This window comes from Hetaerina americana, unplaced genomic scaffold (genome assembly GCF_022747635.1).
Source record: "Hetaerina americana unplaced genomic scaffold, ioHetAmer1.1.p SCAF_18, whole genome shotgun sequence".
Lineage (NCBI taxonomy): Eukaryota > Metazoa > Arthropoda > Insecta > Odonata > Calopterygidae > Hetaerina > Hetaerina americana.
The window spans coordinates 4,721,480-4,739,358 of record NW_027286741.1 but is presented as its reverse complement, the minus strand read 5'-3'; positions in this window follow the sequence as shown (position 1 = coordinate 4,739,358).

Genomic DNA, 17,879 nt, shown 5'->3' with positions numbered 1-17,879 from the left:
CATGTGGCTCTTTAACACATTGAAATCATTAGTTTATATCGTATACGATGCACCAAACGTATCTGTGGGTCAAATAATAATAAATCAAGTAATTCAAATAACGTAATTAAATTTATTTTTTAAAAATATAGCGTGCATCTACCCTTGAATCCCTCGACTTGAGTTTATTGTGTGAAACACAACCTTGGCTCTCGCAAAAGTATTGCTTTGGAATATCAATCTACTCTTTTACAAGTAATGTGTGATGCTAACGAAAATTATTTGGAGAATATTTATATTTGAATAATATAATGATAATATTACTTGATTGAAGGGCTTTTCTTGAAGAGTAGTTCATCTTACTTTCTTCCAAGCATTCATATGTTGTCCATTGTGTGATCAATTCTGACCTAATGCCTTAAACTCTCCCATAACTAATCTAAATAAATTCAGTGTATTCCGGCAGATCTAGGATGTTTGTTCTCAAATCATTCTGAATCTTGAACCTTCCTTTTCTTTCATATAAATAGTTTCTTTCAAATGTGGTATGACCAAAGGAATGTAGCACTTGTTTGCATATTAATCTCATTTTCTAATTGACAATCTACTGAAAACTAGTTGTTTAAGGCTGACCAGGATATTACTCTGATGCGTACTTCCATTAAATATTTGATGCACAAGGCAAGTGATCTTCGCGTTTGGTTGTTTTTGGGTGCAAAATCGGAGCCTCTCTCTCGCCTATAGTTTGTCTTTTGATTTTATTTTGAAATTCCACCACGCCTGACATAAGCCCGATAGCTGAAATTAATAATAAATTAATTTGCAATAGTCTCACAACTAGCAGAGGTACTTATTGTCTTGTAAATAAATGTGTCAACTGCAATTAAACTACATGTTCATCTCATGTGGAAAACTAGCTCACAAATGATTGCATTCATCATCAGTTTGGGGCACAATTGCGTTTCTTCAAGGCATACCTTCGTAATCATTAAATCTGTCCAATTCCTTTGTGAATATCTTATGAAACAAATCTCACCTAACACTATTTGCGACACGAGAGAAAGTCCGCAGTCCTGGTGGTCAATTTCTAATCACTTTCCAAATACTTTAGCCGAATAATTTGTTTTTAAGACTCGGGCAAAGAAATGCTTTTAAATTTAAAAAGACCAAATTTACTGGTTCATTTGAATCACCCCCATTTCAGAATAATATGAACAAAAGGACCCGTTTGTATTTGCCATAATCTGAGGCACCAAACACCCGTGCTATCTTCGGCAAAATGTGTCTATACTTCCGAGAAAGGACACCTTGTTCATTTTGACGACGCGTAGACGTTCTGCAAGGGTTAATATGATTCTCCCCGTGGTCACCTTTGTGGACTGAAATTCCATAAGACAGCTCCCCGTCTCGATATATGATCATTTTTCTGTGGAGTTGTGAAAAACGGGTTTTAGGTGGAATATGATCTGTTCAGCAAATTGCAGCCGGCTTTCCCACGCACGCGCCAACTTTTAAGCTGTTCCCTGTGAGGGTGCTGCTGAGGAGTGGGGCGGAGGAAGGAGGCGGTTGCCTTGACGGGTGCCGCCAACAATTCCTGCGGCACCCGTCAAGGCGAAGTGCTCGATTTTGCCCTCCTTCGATAGGACGGAATTGCTTCTCTCAAACCGAGTTTCATTTCCGAAAGGGAAAACGAAAAACTTTCCCAGCATTTCCGTCCGCCTCCCCCCTCCCTTCGTGTCGATGTCTCCTGTCAATTCCTCCCCCACCCACCCCTGATGCATGGACCGGGCCCTTGGGGGTTGAATAAGTGTGAATGGGGAGTGTGGGACGAGTGCGGGAGGCAGGTGGGCAGGCGGCGGGGAGGGTTGCGCGCGACTTAATAGCGATGGTTCCCCCTTGACGCATTTGTCCCGAGATGTAACAGTCTAATAAAATTAAGAATACCAACTAACTTTCCACTGTCCTTTATTAGCGTGCAACCGGTTTCAACGCTCAAGCGTCATCATCAGGCACCTGATGATGAGGTTGTACGGCTTGATGATGACGCTTGCCGGATGAAACCGGTTGCACGCTAATAAAGGACAGTGGAAAGTTACTTTGTATTCTTAATTTTATTAAAATGAATTTCCACAAGGTTGAGCCGGGAACAATTGAATATGTAACAGTCTCTTTATCTAAAGATTTCCCAGCGAGTCACCGCTAGGGCATGCTTGGCTTTGTTGAATGAAGATCGCAAATTAAGTGCTTACATGGTTTCTGATGAACTTGGCATCCCAAAAAGTTTTGCGCTTCGACTTGTGACATGGCATGGGCATGAGATAGGTCTCTGTGAAGTTGGTGCCACGAGTTCTTTCGGACGAAAAAATGTAACGCGCACGCAGATCCGCCAAGAGCTTCTCGACTCTTCCTCAGTTACCCTACAGGTGAACGAATGCATCAATTATGGTAATGAATTATTTTTAATGGACTCAGTCCTACTAATTTTGGGACAGACCTAGTATTGCATGTAATCTTCTTAAACGCTTCATAGAAATTAAAGATCCAATAGCACTCCATTTTTACTTCTAAAAAAAATTCCTTCCCATCGTATCATATTGCTCCCCAATTGGGTCCACCTCATTCCCAACTAATCTTAAATCCCTCGATTGCATCTCTCGCTTCTTTGCCCAAATAGTCAAACACAGAGTCCCCACATTTCTTCATTAGATCCTCAAAATGTTGTTCTGTCTTCTTTATCCATTTCTAGTCCCCAAAGCTGCAGACATAAAGCTGATTTAAAACTCCTCCACAACACCCTAAACTCGGCTATTGATTGCCCTGAACTGCTATCTTTCTTCAACTTCAGGATACCAACCCGATCCACCCGCACTCCCTCCCTACTCCATCTGCCTACTATTCCTAGAATATCTCTCACCGAGCGCTCACTGTTATTTCGCCTCTCCTCACTTCTAAATTCACTCCCTCACACTGTCGACCCCTTTAACTTATCATTCAGCAACTTCACCACCCAAGCTTTATCTCACCTTTAAACAAATTAAATTTTTCCCTTGTCCATGTTCAGTTTTCGTTGTTTATTGTTATGCTGTTATTGTATTTTGTCCTCTTTCATGTTTGATATATTTTTCACGGTAAATTGGCGCTACTGCTGTGTGCGAATAATGTTTTAAAAAAATAATAATGCAGGGAGGTAGAATACTTATATATAAACGAAGTATCAATTTCAATTTAGGTTGTCAAGGTAATTTTATGTAGCCATAGTTTTATGACGTATTCTCTGGAATACGAGTAGACCAGATAGACTTCCAAGGGAACAGGATGCGAAGGGAAGAGCCGTAAACTCTTTCTATTTGCACGACACAAGTGTCAAAACGACGGCATACCCTCAAGGACCGGTGTTTCTCAAATTCGGTATTTGACTGACCCAGGAAAGGCTCAAAATTAATCTACATACAATTGGGAGAATATCATCTCACTGTACACTGGCAGCGCTAATTTACTCAAATGGGGATTTTCAAGATTTCTTGAAAATTAGAATAAATTTAAATCTGGTGGCCCATTTATTTTTATTCGCTCTGAATTTCATTTCGATGCACCGAGGTTCCGCTAACAAGTGAATGTGGAAATAAGAACTTAAATAGCATAGTATAACAATGAAGTTCACAAAAAAACGTTCTAGCATACAAAAATTTCCGAACAAAAAGAACAACTGGGGCGTAGTCAAAGAGGAACTTTCCACGAAGTCTCCCTGGAGAGAAGGCGAGGTTTTAGTGGCGCCCTACAATGAACCACTATTGCTCTAAATGCAGAGGAAATGGCTTAATTTACTCCGACAGAAATAAACAAACCTGGCAAATGTCAGAATCACAATGCATGCAGCCTACGCTTCGAGTTCCCAACCCGTAAGTCGCAAAGTGGTTTCTGATGACAACCGGCTGGAAGAGAATACTAAAAAATTATTGAATTTGAAGGAATTTCAATTTTTAATCTTTATGTGTAAATTTTGTACATTTATGTGCAAACAATTTCATTGTTATTTAACATCATAAATAACCTTCACAAATAGGAATAGTACAGTTAGGAGTGGTTTTGTCATATTCTTTTTCAGTTGACTATTTTAAAAGCCTTTTTTTTAAATTGGTCGGTGTCGCAGATGGCTTCACTTAAAAAAATCTTGACTCGAAGAAGGTTGAGAACCTGTTACCTAAACGACATTTGCTTCCCAGTAATCTTTCATTTTGGATAAGATCTGTATGGAAATCTGTCTCAAGCGTTCTGTACGGGAGAAGGAATACACTCCTCAGTGAAATCGATTAATTTTTTATGTTTACAAATATGCTGAAGCGCAAGGAATGACAAACATAAATGAAACTTACTCAGGAAGAAATTTTCCTACAAAGTAATCAGCTCATGATTCCTACAAGTGAATGAAAATTATGCTTCTCCCCGGAGATAAAGACAAAAGCAAGATAATGGATTAATGATAACATTTATTTCGAGAATATCTTCTCTTTACACTGCGTCTCCTGCCAACACGTCTTAGTAGTTTAAAGTATTGTTCTTGGGGAACCATTCCTTTAAATAGCTACCTCACTTACCCAAAACAACATTTCAACGTCCCAAAACGCTGCCTTTACTGTAACTGATACTGCCCCCCCGGCTACTCAACGGTCACAGGAAAACTCGACGCAAACCTACATAGGAGGATATGGCCCTGTGAAATTACTGCTAAATCTTGCAGTGTTCCTCGCTACTTTATCTCAGAATTAGGACCTTCTTGCCGTGATTCTCGTTTCAGACGTCGGGGGATTGTTGTTGCAAAGCACCTCATAGATGGTAACACCACTCCCGGTACAGAGTTCTGAAGGCCAAAGGAGTACCTGCTCCCCCCGTTAACATGAGCAGCCCTCTGAAGGAAAGCATTTTCCAGAAAATTGGATCAAGGATGATTTGCGCACCGAGGCAGCCATGGACTGGCATAACTCTTTTCTCAGGCGTTGCTTTCGTTCGTGCAATGCAGGCGCAATCATAAAAAGCTTATTAGTAGAAGAACTTGGAGCATTTAAGCATTGAATTTGATTCTGGTGAAGATCCGAAATCTAAAAATCTCATCGAGGGTTGAATATTCCAAATCTAACTTTAGGACTGGCAGATAACCCTCACGAATATCCACCAGAGCACAGAGTTTCTTGAGCGCGGATGTAATTTTTTTATCATCTCAACAAGAAACCCAAATACGGGTTTGGTCAAGGTGACTATTTAAAAAAATATCTAAATGCTAAGCTTTCCTACGATGCACACACATTTGAGAATAAATTTGTTTTTTAATGAAAAAAGGAGACCTTACTTTTTGAATCGCCCTCGTATCTTTTATAATTTTTACGTACCATGTGCTTAAAAATATTTCTGTCATGGTAAATCTATTTTGCCTTTTATTAAAAAAAAGAGTGCTCGAAGTGAATAACTTGTGGCACTGGATATGTAGGCGAGTGAGAGAGAAAAATCCAAGAAGCGGAGGCTCGGCGCAAAAAACAAGTTTAATACGTGCTTGGGATATTAATGCATTTTTTTCCTGCGGAAACATTAGAGCTCACAGGTTTTTCAATATGGGCAATATAACAAAAAATATTCCCGCGAAAAATTCTCAATATAGGATACAAATGTTTAATTTCAACGCATAAAACATAAAGGATATTGGTTGCCATTTAATGCATTTTAAAACATTTTCTTCCCAGTCCTTTCGATATTATGGTAATAAAGCCTGCTTCATATTCCCAAAGAGACAGTATATTCAATTTCACACAAGATGATAACTGAGGACTGAGAAAAAGTTTCGGGAACGATTTCTAAGAATTCACTGACGAAATAATTCTCATAGTCTCAGTCAATGTCATAGTCAATAGTCATAGTCAATGCCTCATAGTCAGCAATTACATACCACTTAGTTAACAGTCAAATTTTCAAACCAATGGTTTTTCATCAAGCAAACAATAAATCTTTTAGGTATGAAAAGAAAATAATGCCCACCTTCTTTTGGATTCCCAAATCAAAAGCTGTAGGACCTATAATGGTACCCTGTCATGAGAAATCCATCTCCGAATAGTTATTTGAGGAGAAATATAACTCATGAATTGTAAATTTTGTTCGCACAAATCGGCAAATCTACTATTTCTAAACTTTCAAGCATTCAAAACATGTTACGAAAAGAAAAAAATCCTTAATATGACTTTTAGGCTTCCACTGAATTCTGTCTTCACAGCATGATTTCAGCCTCACAGTGCTGATTAATTTCTCTCTCAAAGTTTGGTTCACGATGCTGAGGGCATCATTAGAAAGGGCGATGACGCTCAGATGCATCAAGGGTCACAAGGCGTTGAGAGGAGAAAACAGAGGAAGACAAGCTAGAACATTAACAACACCCAAAACAGTTCTAGCCACCAATACGCTTCAGCTACACGCATTGCATTGCCAAAAGAGAGGCTTGTTTGATTACAAAAACAGGTTTCAAAGAAAACTGCAAGCCCCTGCTGTAGCTATTTGTCTGAATTGCGTACTCATGCGCGTGAGTGTGCTCTTTGACGCACCAAAGGAGCGCGTGAGCTACCGGTGACAGAATGAAATGGCTTCGAGGTACCGGGGATCTCTCCGCACCCTACGCCGGCAAGACGCGTTCTGAAGGGGAAATTGAAAGAAGAAGGACGTCAACTCCTCGAAGATGGAACACAGGGTGCTTTCCATTAGTAATGGAATAATTTTTTAAAGGAATTTATTGAACATATTTGCAGAAACACTTAAAATTCTTCAAGGTACTGTCTACTTCAAAGGCCTTTGGCACCTACAAATTTTTTCTCAACTCTGCCATGACCGGTACGTGCCCTGGAAGACATCTTCGGGGACCTCTCGCAAGATCTTTGTCACCGCTGCTTGGATCTCTTCTATGGACAAAAAAGGTTTCTTTTCAGGACTACCTTAATCCCAAGGAAAAAAAAGAAGGCTGCTGGGGCGACGTCAGGACTATAGAGGGGAGGGGGGTGGGCAACGTTGGCGTTTGGTGTTTGGCCACTCGCCGACACGTAGCGCGTTGTCGTGATGGAGTTTCCAGGTAGCGGAGATGTCTTTTCTCGTTCTGATGACCCTTTTTCGGAGTCTTTTCAGCACATCTACGTAGTAGGTAGTGTTATCTATCCATCCTTAAGGAAAAAAATCCCTATGGACCACTCCTTAAAGTCCTAAAAGACAATACGCACTGTTTTCATTTTTGATTTGCTCATACTTGCCTTTTTAGGCTTGGGGCACTGATAAGTTTGCCACTCAGAGCTTTGGGGTTTTGCAACTGGGTCGTATTCACAAATTCAGGTTAACAGTGATAATATTATCCAAATAATCAGCTTCATTTTCAATACTTTGCAAGAGTTTACTTAAAACTTCTGCACGGTTGGTCTTTCGTGACACGGGCGGCGCGCAGAGGTTTACAACAACTAGCTACCTGCCGCTCCCAGAGCGTCAAGAATACTATGATCTATTTCGCAGCAAAGAATAGCGTCATTTCCACCTACTTCATGTAATTTGATCTCACTGCAATTAATAGGAGGGGCACGGGAAATTAAATTGCAATACTTTTGGAACGCAACTCGTATGTGGCGAAGTGGCTTCAATTCTTTCAAAATTCGAAATTAATCCCCATTTGAACGGGGGATGTATGGACAAAACGTACCTGAAAAACACAAAAAATGTACTTGGCACGAATCAGCAATATAGAAATAATTTGATAATTCGGGACAGTGAAGCATAAACTTCAAGTCCATACTCATATACGAAACGAGAATTTTAATACGCGCCTCGAAACTTGTCTTTTATACGATAACTAACAGAAGGATAAATACGGAACAATTTTATGCGTATACGCTTGAAAATACATTTGACCGTAAAAAACTAATACGTGCATTATGTATGTGATTCCATTATTGAAACATTCGAAATTGGAGATCAAGCTTAGGGTCTTGTCTTAGTATCCTAGAATTATGTTGTCTATTATTGGGCCCTAGTTCAGGAGTTAATTCAATTATACTACCGCAATTAGGTATAAACTTACCCATTCATAGAAATCCGGTTTTCACCTAATATAAACGTCAAATAAATTTTGGCGTTTTTCCAGTGCGCTAAAACATCACATCAGAAGCCTTTACAACATCTACAACTCAATATAAAAAACGAATACGGAGGAATCGATGGTCCAATCTCAAGAAAGAAGACACGTGTAAGCGTGGCATTCAACTTCGTAGTGGGAATCCGACTTCGGAAGAAGGGCCTAATGTTCATCACGTAGAGAGGTAGGCAGCGACCTCCGAAACACAATTATGTTATTGAAGAAGGGCTCATAAAACTGAAGTAAGACAAGAACGGTGTTTGGGCAGGATTTTAATTATTTTCCTGGCAATTAAAAAATAAGTACTTTTTCAAGGAAATATAGGAATATATCGAGATTATATGACCAGAGCCTGTCATTCAGAAAAAAGTTAAAGCCGCGCGCACAATAATTACATCGAAGAAATGTCAGCGTGCGAGGCATCGGCAGAATGTAGCGCGGGAAGTTTCCAAATTGGCAGCGGGATAAAGCAGGGTGAACTGACCAGAGGTGCGAGTGGCGGACAGGTCCACCCATAGACCACCGCCCCCCCTGCCCGCCCGTTGCTGGCGGAAATTGGACGGCAAGGTCCGAATCAGGGTGGACGAGAGAACCCCCGATGATGCGATTTGACGTGTCACGGAAGCTGGGGAGAAGGGGTGAGCAAGGAAGAAATAAAATGGGACAATGAGATGAGAGAGACAGAGAAGCAGGGGTAGAATACCCACCCTTGTGAGGAGGAGGGGAAATGAATAGGGTGGAGGGGAGGACACGCGCCTGGAAAAAAAACCTTAAATATCTTAATGACGAAGGATGTTACGGTTCCCCATAGGCCGAGGAGCCGTGTAATATGTGATGCTTACAGGCCCTTGGGCACCAACTGCTCCAATGAGAAAAAGGTTATGTAAATTGCTAAAATAGTATATGTGTGCATATATATATATATATATATATATATATATATATATATATATATATATATATATATATATATACTACCTTGATCAAAAATTTCCCGGAATTTATTCAGAAAATTAAAAATACAAGTTTATTCATCTAAATCTATATTGTCCCCTTCAAAGTAATCCCCATCGACTGCAACACACTTATGCCAGCGCTTGATCCAATCCTCGAAACATTTTTTATATTCGGTTTTCGGTATGTCCATCAGTGCTTCCTGCGATTTTTCCATTACTTCCTCTCGGCTGCTAAAACGCGTTCCCCGTAATGGTTTTTTAACTCGATTGAACAGAAAGAAGTCACAGGGAGCCAAATCAGGTGAATTCGGTGGCTGTTGGATGGTATTTGTTGCATTTTTCGTCAAAAAATTACGAATAATGATAGCACTGTGCGACGGTGCGTTATCATGGTGCAAAATCCACGAGTTTTCTGCCCACATTTCTGGTCTCTTTCGGCGAATTGCTTCACGCAAACGTCTCATAACGCCCAAATAATACTCTTTGTTTACTGTCTGGCCTTCTGGCAAAAATTCATGATGCACTACACCGTTGTAATCCATGAAAACCGTCAGCATTGCCTTCTTTTTTGACTGAAAACGACGTGGTTTTTTTGGTCTCGGCTCATTTGGTGAACGCCATTCACTTGCCTGATGTCTGGATTGCGTGTCGTACTCATAAACCCACGTCTCGTCTCCAGTAATGATCCTTTTGATGAATGTGGGATCGGATTCAGCCTCGCAAATCATGTCTTTTGCGACGTCAACACGGTCTCTTTTTTGCATGAAATTGAGGTCTTTTGGCACCAACTTTGCTGCTACACGACGGAAACCCAAATCATTAACCACAATGTCTTGGGCGGATCCATAGGCAATGTTCAAGTCCTCCGCTATTTCTCTGATGGTTAATTTGCGGTTATTGACCAACATTTCTTTTACTTTATCAATTTTTTCACCGACTTTCGATGTCGATGGTCTGCCACTGCGTTCATCATCTTCGATTGACTCACGACCACTTCTGAACCGCTCGTGCCACTGGTAAACGACCGTTTTTTTAGAGAATCGTTGCCGAAACACTTTTCCAACATTTCCAACGTCCGTGCGCCACTAAATCCGTTTTTTACGCAAAATTTAATACAAGTTCGTTGTTGCAAATTTAAATCCATTTCTGCAATTGTAAAAAATCGCCAACACACACAGAGATAGATGTACTCTTGGCTACGTAACTTTTGCAAATGTCAAGTTATGACACTAAGATTTAAAGGGAATATCAACAACAGATGTACCAATTTAACAAAAAAAACAGAACTCAAATCGGAACGATGGGAGCGCCACACGGTGGTTATTCCGGGAACGTTTTGATCAAGGTAGTATATATATATATATAATTAGTGGAATAAATCAGGATAAAATGTATTGACGATAAGATTACGACTAAATTTCTGAAATTATCTGTAGCAATAAAAATAAAATAAACAATCGCATAAATGGAAAAAACGAACGCACTTGAATTGATCAATCAACATTGATTAATCCGATTTTGATAAGTAGTTGAGATTGATTGCATTGAAGGAATTGTACCAATTCAAAGGTAGGCTTTGCACGGACCGCGTTCCATTTCCACGTGCCACTACCGCTCTTTTTCTCCTAGCCCTATCCTCTTTTCTTTCAATCTTTTAAAACTTCAGCCTGCTCCTTAGCGCTGCCCCCTTCCCCCTTACTACCGCACCCTATCCTTCCCCATGCTCGCCGATAATCCCTCCTACGCTTTCAGCAACCGGCAGCCCCTCGATATTCCCTGCGCTTGAATATATCTGCCTTTTTCGGATTTACATCAAGCAGTTCAGTCTCCTCACCAACCCTTCAACTTTTTCATTCCTCCCTTCTATAATTCCCTCCTCCGCCCTCTCCAATGCCTCCCTACATGCTCATACCTTAAAATAATCTGGGTTCACATCCAAAACCTAATCGCTTACCTCGTATTTAAATCTGTATTAGTATTTTCATCGCATCTTTACCTAATATGCTCGTCATCAGTTCCATTCTTTTTGTATATCCCTTTTTCTTTAACGCCATTTTTCTCCTGATTTTCCAAATACTGCAAACACTTTCCTGTAAAATTTTGTCAAAATACGTTAACTACTTTATTTAGTCTAGTTAAGTATTGGATATTCTTTTTGGGCTTAACAATGTGGAATTCCTCCGCGATACATGGAGTGTTACAAAAAACATTAAAATTCCACAATTAACAAATTATTGACAGACCACCATGGATTCGCCTCAACCGATGAAGCTGCGCCGAAGATCTCGCGTTTATAAATGGTTAATTTTGGAATTATAGTGTTTTTTGTACCAATACTTTATCTAGAGTTGCTCCTCTTTTTGTTATCCTTAAATTAGCTTCCCTCTTTCCATAGAATCTCATTACTTTTTCTTGCAGTTGATTTTCATCCAATAGTTTTCGTATTTTTCCTGTAATAATAACTGTTATTTCTTAGCTGTTTGTTTCAATAGTGCTTGATCTTCTGTAACCTAATCTTTCATTTTGCCAGGCAACTTTCATGCCAATCCTTCCCGTACCACTCTAAGTATATCCTCGAAACATATGCTAAAAGTAAAGAAGTTCAATGAAATTCGACCAAAGTGTTTAAAGCTTGTAATACTCTTAAATTAGTACTTCATGAATCGTGACTCTATTTCCAAAAGTAAGAGTCGTATTTTTATCACTTCCATATCAAAAATAGTTTAAAGTTGTCACTTTATGTTTTGTGATACTTAGGAATGCACGCATTTATATATCTCTTCCGATACATTGATATACTTGAGATGAGCGAAATCCGGTGGGGTAGAATTGGAGAATATAGGCCCTACGATTCAGGCGAAGAAAAAACTGTAATTGAAGGAATTGCAATAATGATAGGATGAAGGATTATAGTTTAAGTGATTAAGAGAGAGCATAATGATGACAAGAAAATAATGTTAAGACTGAAAGAAAAAAGCAAACACCTCGGGAAATAGAAATATAGTACATGCCAACTAGCCAACACACGGAAGAAGAAGTGGACAAGTGCTATGAGAAGATGGGACTAACCACTGAAAAGGAGAGGCGACAGGTTTGCATAGGGGTAAAAGTGGGTAGGGTAGGGTATCGTGGGTAAAAGCGGTGAGGTTGAGATGGTGAGAAGAATTGGACTAGGAATAAGGAACGATTGAGGGCAAAGCCTTATTAACTTTTGTGGAACTTTCTGGCCGTTAGTATTATCTTATTTGAATCCATATCCATTCATATAACAGATAAATGAAGTGAGATATCAAATTGATTTAATTGTAATATAGCACAGATTCAAAAAACTACATGATAATAACAAAATATTCTCCAAGATTAAATATTAATTCTCACCACAACTCAGAATTAACAGAATTGGTATAAAGTTGAAAATGAAATACAAAGGAAGTTAAATGAGAAATTAGACATTGAAAAGCTAAAGGAATTAAAATAATCTGAGTAAATGGAGAAACTAATTATGGAAAAGTTGAAAGCCAAAGGAGAAAATCATGTGTAAATGAGATACGGGAGAACATCGAGAAATACAATTGTATTAAACCGTAGGAAGAACAAAAGAAAATATTGGATCGCAGGTGAGATATTAGACAAAATGGAGGAAAGTGGAAGTTGTAAAAATGTGAATACAAGAGACGGTAGAAGAATATGCAGGAGACTTAATAATGGACGTAGAAGAGAAACAGATGAGAAAAAGAAAACTGGATGAGTGGCAAGTACAGTGAGGTAAAAGAATTAGACAAGGAAGGGACGTAAGATGTGCTATAAAAAGAAGTAAGAGATCCAACATCTGATTGGAAAGTAAAAAAACGGGAAAACTAATAGTGAGTCGGAGGAGGTAAAGAATAGGTGGAGGATGGTTATTGAAATGGATAAAAATACACAAGGAAAGTAAATTTGAACCAAAGGTAGAAAACGAGGCGGTAGATGATGAAAAATGACATATGATACTTAAAACTGACGTTGGGGCATCAATAAAAGAGAGGATAAACGGGAGAGCAACAGGAGATGATGAAATTTCAGTTGAAATATTGAAAGCACCAATAAGAAAGGAAAGAGAGAATAAAGAAACATGAGAAACGAAATTTACATAAAGAGATAATGGATAAAGATTTCAAGAAATCTATAGTGGTTTTTACAAAAAGAAAGAAATGGTAAGAAATTAAAGGAACTAATTACGTTTAGCCTGATATCACATGTGGCCAAAATTGTTTCAAAAACGATCAAAAGAAGATTACTAGGGAAGCTAAAGAGTGAGATGGGGGAAGAACAATATGGATTCAGACGAGCTATTGGTAAAACATGCAGAAGGTCTGTTGAGAGTAATTTCCAAAAGAGACAGGGAAAATAACAATAAAATACACGTTGTCTAGATTTACTTTTGATAGAGTTAGATGGGACAAATCAATGGTAACTTTGCAAAAGTGTAGGATTGATTGGAGGAAAAAAACACTGTCAGGGGGCCTATACCTCAGTCAGTAAGTGAGACTAAGGATAGGAAAATGGTTAACAGAGGAGTTTGGAATAGGAAGGGGTGTTAGGTCAGGATGCTTCCAGTCACCAATCCTATTTAGTATATACGAGGGTGGTCTGAAAAGTTTCCGACCTCAAAAATTTCAGAAATAATGTCTTGTGTCTTTTTTAGGTTATAAACTTTATGTAATATAGAAACAAATATTACCTGTTCCAAGGAAACTGTATTGAAAATATCTACAGTAGAAGTAGGGTTTAATAAGAATAAGAAACTACTACGTAGACCTTTGAAAAAGGGAACTAGGGAAAGAGATGGGAAAAACATAACATCTTGATTGGATATTGTACGGAGCAGAGACATGGGCCAAAGACTCCAAAAGAAAAGGCCTCTATTTATTCTATTCAACTCCAAAAGATGAGTTGAATAGAATAAATAGAGGCCTTCGAAATGAGGACAAGGAGGAGGATAAAAGAAATTAGAGGAGAGAATTGAATGAAGAATGAGGAGGTGCTTCGAAGGATGGGAGAGGAAAAAGACAATCTGGGGATAAAATCAAGAAAAGAAAGATGAATTGTTTGGGGCATTGCATGTAGGATGAGTGCCTGCAGGAGACTGTGTTAAAGGGAATGGTAGAGGGGAAGAGAGGACGAGAGAGGAAGAGTCATGCACATGATGAAGACTGGGAGGAGATATGAGGAAAGGCTCATGACTGGAAGACAAGGTCGATCCTGAGAGAGCCTGCCACGCGGCAGGACAATCCAAGATGATCTTAATGATGAAGATCATGACAATATAACTAATATGCAGCCTCATCATTGAAGGTAGCCGTGGCAGAAGCGGATAACATTTTTAAAATCAGCATCCGAAGCAAAATCAAGATAAATTTCAATGACGATATAAAAAGAAACATGCATTCAACGCATTAAGAGTGTCTGCTGTTATTGGCCAGAGATTGACGGTGAGACACGCCTTTCGTGTGAACATAAATGACTATTTCAGCAATGGAATTAAGTAATATGCCATCATTGATAAAAATAAGATAATATCTTTGATAAGATAATATCTTTGATAAAATATAATAACAGTTTACTATCAAATTAGGGTTGTTTTTCATTTAAAAGACAATAGATTACGATGCGAGATAAGTTTATGACGTCCTCAAAAAGTCGGTACAACTATATGCGAATTTTTCATAATAAATCACCAGCTCGTTGCAAGAATCACACACATCAATTCAATCAATCAACACACACACACACACACAAGAATCAACACACCTGAACAGCATGAAAAGTTGGATGCGTATATATTAACGAATGATAACCTGATTAAAGAAATCAATAAAATAGAAGGAAAACAATAAGTTGATTTATTATTTTGAGAAAATGACGAATTTAAATAGATTAATCTTAAACTCGGAAGAACAGCCCCGAATCCATAAGAACCGTCGACAACTAGACCAATTTTAGCGACAACTAGTAAATTTTAGACTGCGGTGCATATCCTGGAAATTTAATTCAATGCTGAATGAAATCCTCGGGGCCATACAAGAGGCAGGAATTGACTCGCATGCTTTATTGCAATCACATGAATCCAATTTTTATATATACGCACATAAATGGCTTGTTTGGCTCGTAGAAAATAATTAATTCCCTTGCAATATGAATACGTATGCAGCTATCAAACAAACATCTTGATTCTCGACAATTTCAATTGGTTTCATGTCAAATTACCCGGACACCACACCTCAAAGGGCTCACATCAAAAAGATATTGCCAACCCTCTACCTGTTAATACGATTGCTGCCCGGAAAGTAACTTACGTTTCGGCCTACGAGGTGGTGGGCAATGCTAGAGTCACCATCTCAGTATCTAAACGTCCTTTCACTCAGTACGTACCTTGCTGCAGTAGTGAGTGCAGACTGTAGCTCTTCTACTTTGTTCACACTGCAAACTACTAAATGTGCGCTAAAATATAAAATCCCGCAAGTTGTGAAGTGGGATCTGCGATTAGGTTTTTATTGATAAAAAACTGATACAAGCCAATTCAAACTCAAAACCAACTTTGTGAAGTGTACGAGGAGACGGGGTAATGAATAAATTAAGATGGATTGAGGCAGCGCTGCATTCAGTTTGAAAATGGCCAGGGCAACAATGTTCACAGAGACGAGATGACACCGCAGTGGTCGGCCTAGCCCTGTGGTAACAAATGAACTGACGGTGAAAGTCAATGAAAAATTTGGGAAAATCGCCCATATACGATTACGGATCTCTCGCTACACGTGGCCTGCAACACAGAGCTTTGACAGTGACGCAGAATTGTATGCTGGGGTTAATAAGTGGTTAAATGTAAGCCGACAGATTTCATCAGAGACGGAATTGAAAAGCTTGCGTATCGTCATGATGAATGCCCTAAATTAAATGGCGACCATGTAGAAAAATATAATTTTACAATTGCCGTTCAAATGCTTGTAATAAAACTTTGCCTTGTCACTAGGTTCATATTTTATTGAAAAATGTAGTTTTTGGACAGCCGTTATATTTAGTTTAATAATATGAAAACCGCACCACATTTTTGAAGCCTCGTATTCAATTGTCATACAATTCGTGATTCCAGCGCTTTAAAGTCACAAATGAGGGTGTCAGTACATCAATTTTCCCTAAAATGTTGATATATAGAAATCGGTGCCTCTGTTCAAAACTTAGGCCAAAAACATAATAAATTAATCAGGTAAACAACTAAAAAATAGCAATAATGGTAAATCCGTTCGAATTCGACGTCAGGCTGAACGAAAATCTAAAAAAAAACATCTGCACAAAGCCTAGCTATTTTAAATACCCTAACTCCTAAGAAATCGCGCCTTTTACTTGGGGAGCTAATCCTCTCGCAGGCAAGCGAGAAGTAGAAGGGGGTGTGGGATGGGGGTGGGAAGGATGAGGGAGGGAGAGGGAGGGGGGAGGGAGGGGGTGGGTTGGAGGGGAAAGAGGGGGGCGAGAAAAAGAGAAATATGGGATGATTAGCTGTCACTTCCGTGAGTTCGCCTAACACTAGCAGTCGCGGGGAAAATACAGATCGCGCACACATACAAACAAATCATCTCCAGCGAGATAGCTGCGGGAGTGGGGCGAGGGCATAATCAATCAATCAATCAATCATTTGGTCGCACCCCACCGCCTTCGATCTGCCCCTAGAACACGTGCACCCTATCCCCGCACCCCCCGCGGGGTGGTTGGCCATTGCCGGCTGGCGATTGCCACCCTCCATTCTTAGAAATGGGATTTCATCGGCCGGTCGCAGCCTCCTCCATTTCCACCTTCTGATTTTCGGTCGCAGTCGAGTCCAGGCATCGCGAGGGCGAAAAGTAATCAAAAATGAGGAAAGGAAAAGGTGGTCGGCGACGGAAGGAAGTTGAAGAAATACGGCGAAATCTCACAAGGAGGAAGCACAGCACTGCGAAGGAAGGGAAGGGGGGCGCCATGTCGGAAGAGAGGGAACCAACGGGAGTCATTTCAACATCACACACACACACATACATATATATATATGTATATATATAAGGGGGGCACACATACGATGTACATAGGCAAACACACACACGAGAGCATATGGATGCATGTATTGTGCATGTGTATGTTAGTTGGTTGTTTGAGTGCTTGTATTTCTGTGGGGTGTAAGTGTTCTTGCCTGAATGTATACCATAATTCGTTTGTGGATAGTATAAATTTATGGCTTTTGCACTCGATTTTTTTTCTTTCTTAATTACGGGTGGTGTCCTAACACCCCTCGCCACACGCCCTTGCAGCGGCTTGCGGGGAATTGAGTAGATGTAGATTTAGAAGTAGACACTCAAACATATTTATTCAATTTACGGAAATCAACCGGCTAGGGTAGGTTATGAATATACAAACCTGCCAAATAATTCTCATGCCTCTATTAACAAAACATAACCAAAAATCCAACATTAAAATAAGCCCATATTAGCTTGTTTGTAGTTTATTCCTCCATCCATTCATTCCGTCCAACATACCTGTCCTGTTCCTGTTTTTCCCTCGTTTGCCTAACATTCTCCCCTCTATTACAGTCTTCAACATCCCAATGCCGATCAATACGCCCTTCATCCATTTCTCCGTCCTCATTATAATTTCTCCCAACAAACCCCTCTCCTCGCTCACCATACGAAGTACTCCCTCATTTGTTTTCCTTTCCGTCCATTTCACCTTCTGCATTCTTCTCCACACCCACATTTCAAAAGCTTCCAATCTTCATCTATCCTTCTGCTTCAATTGCC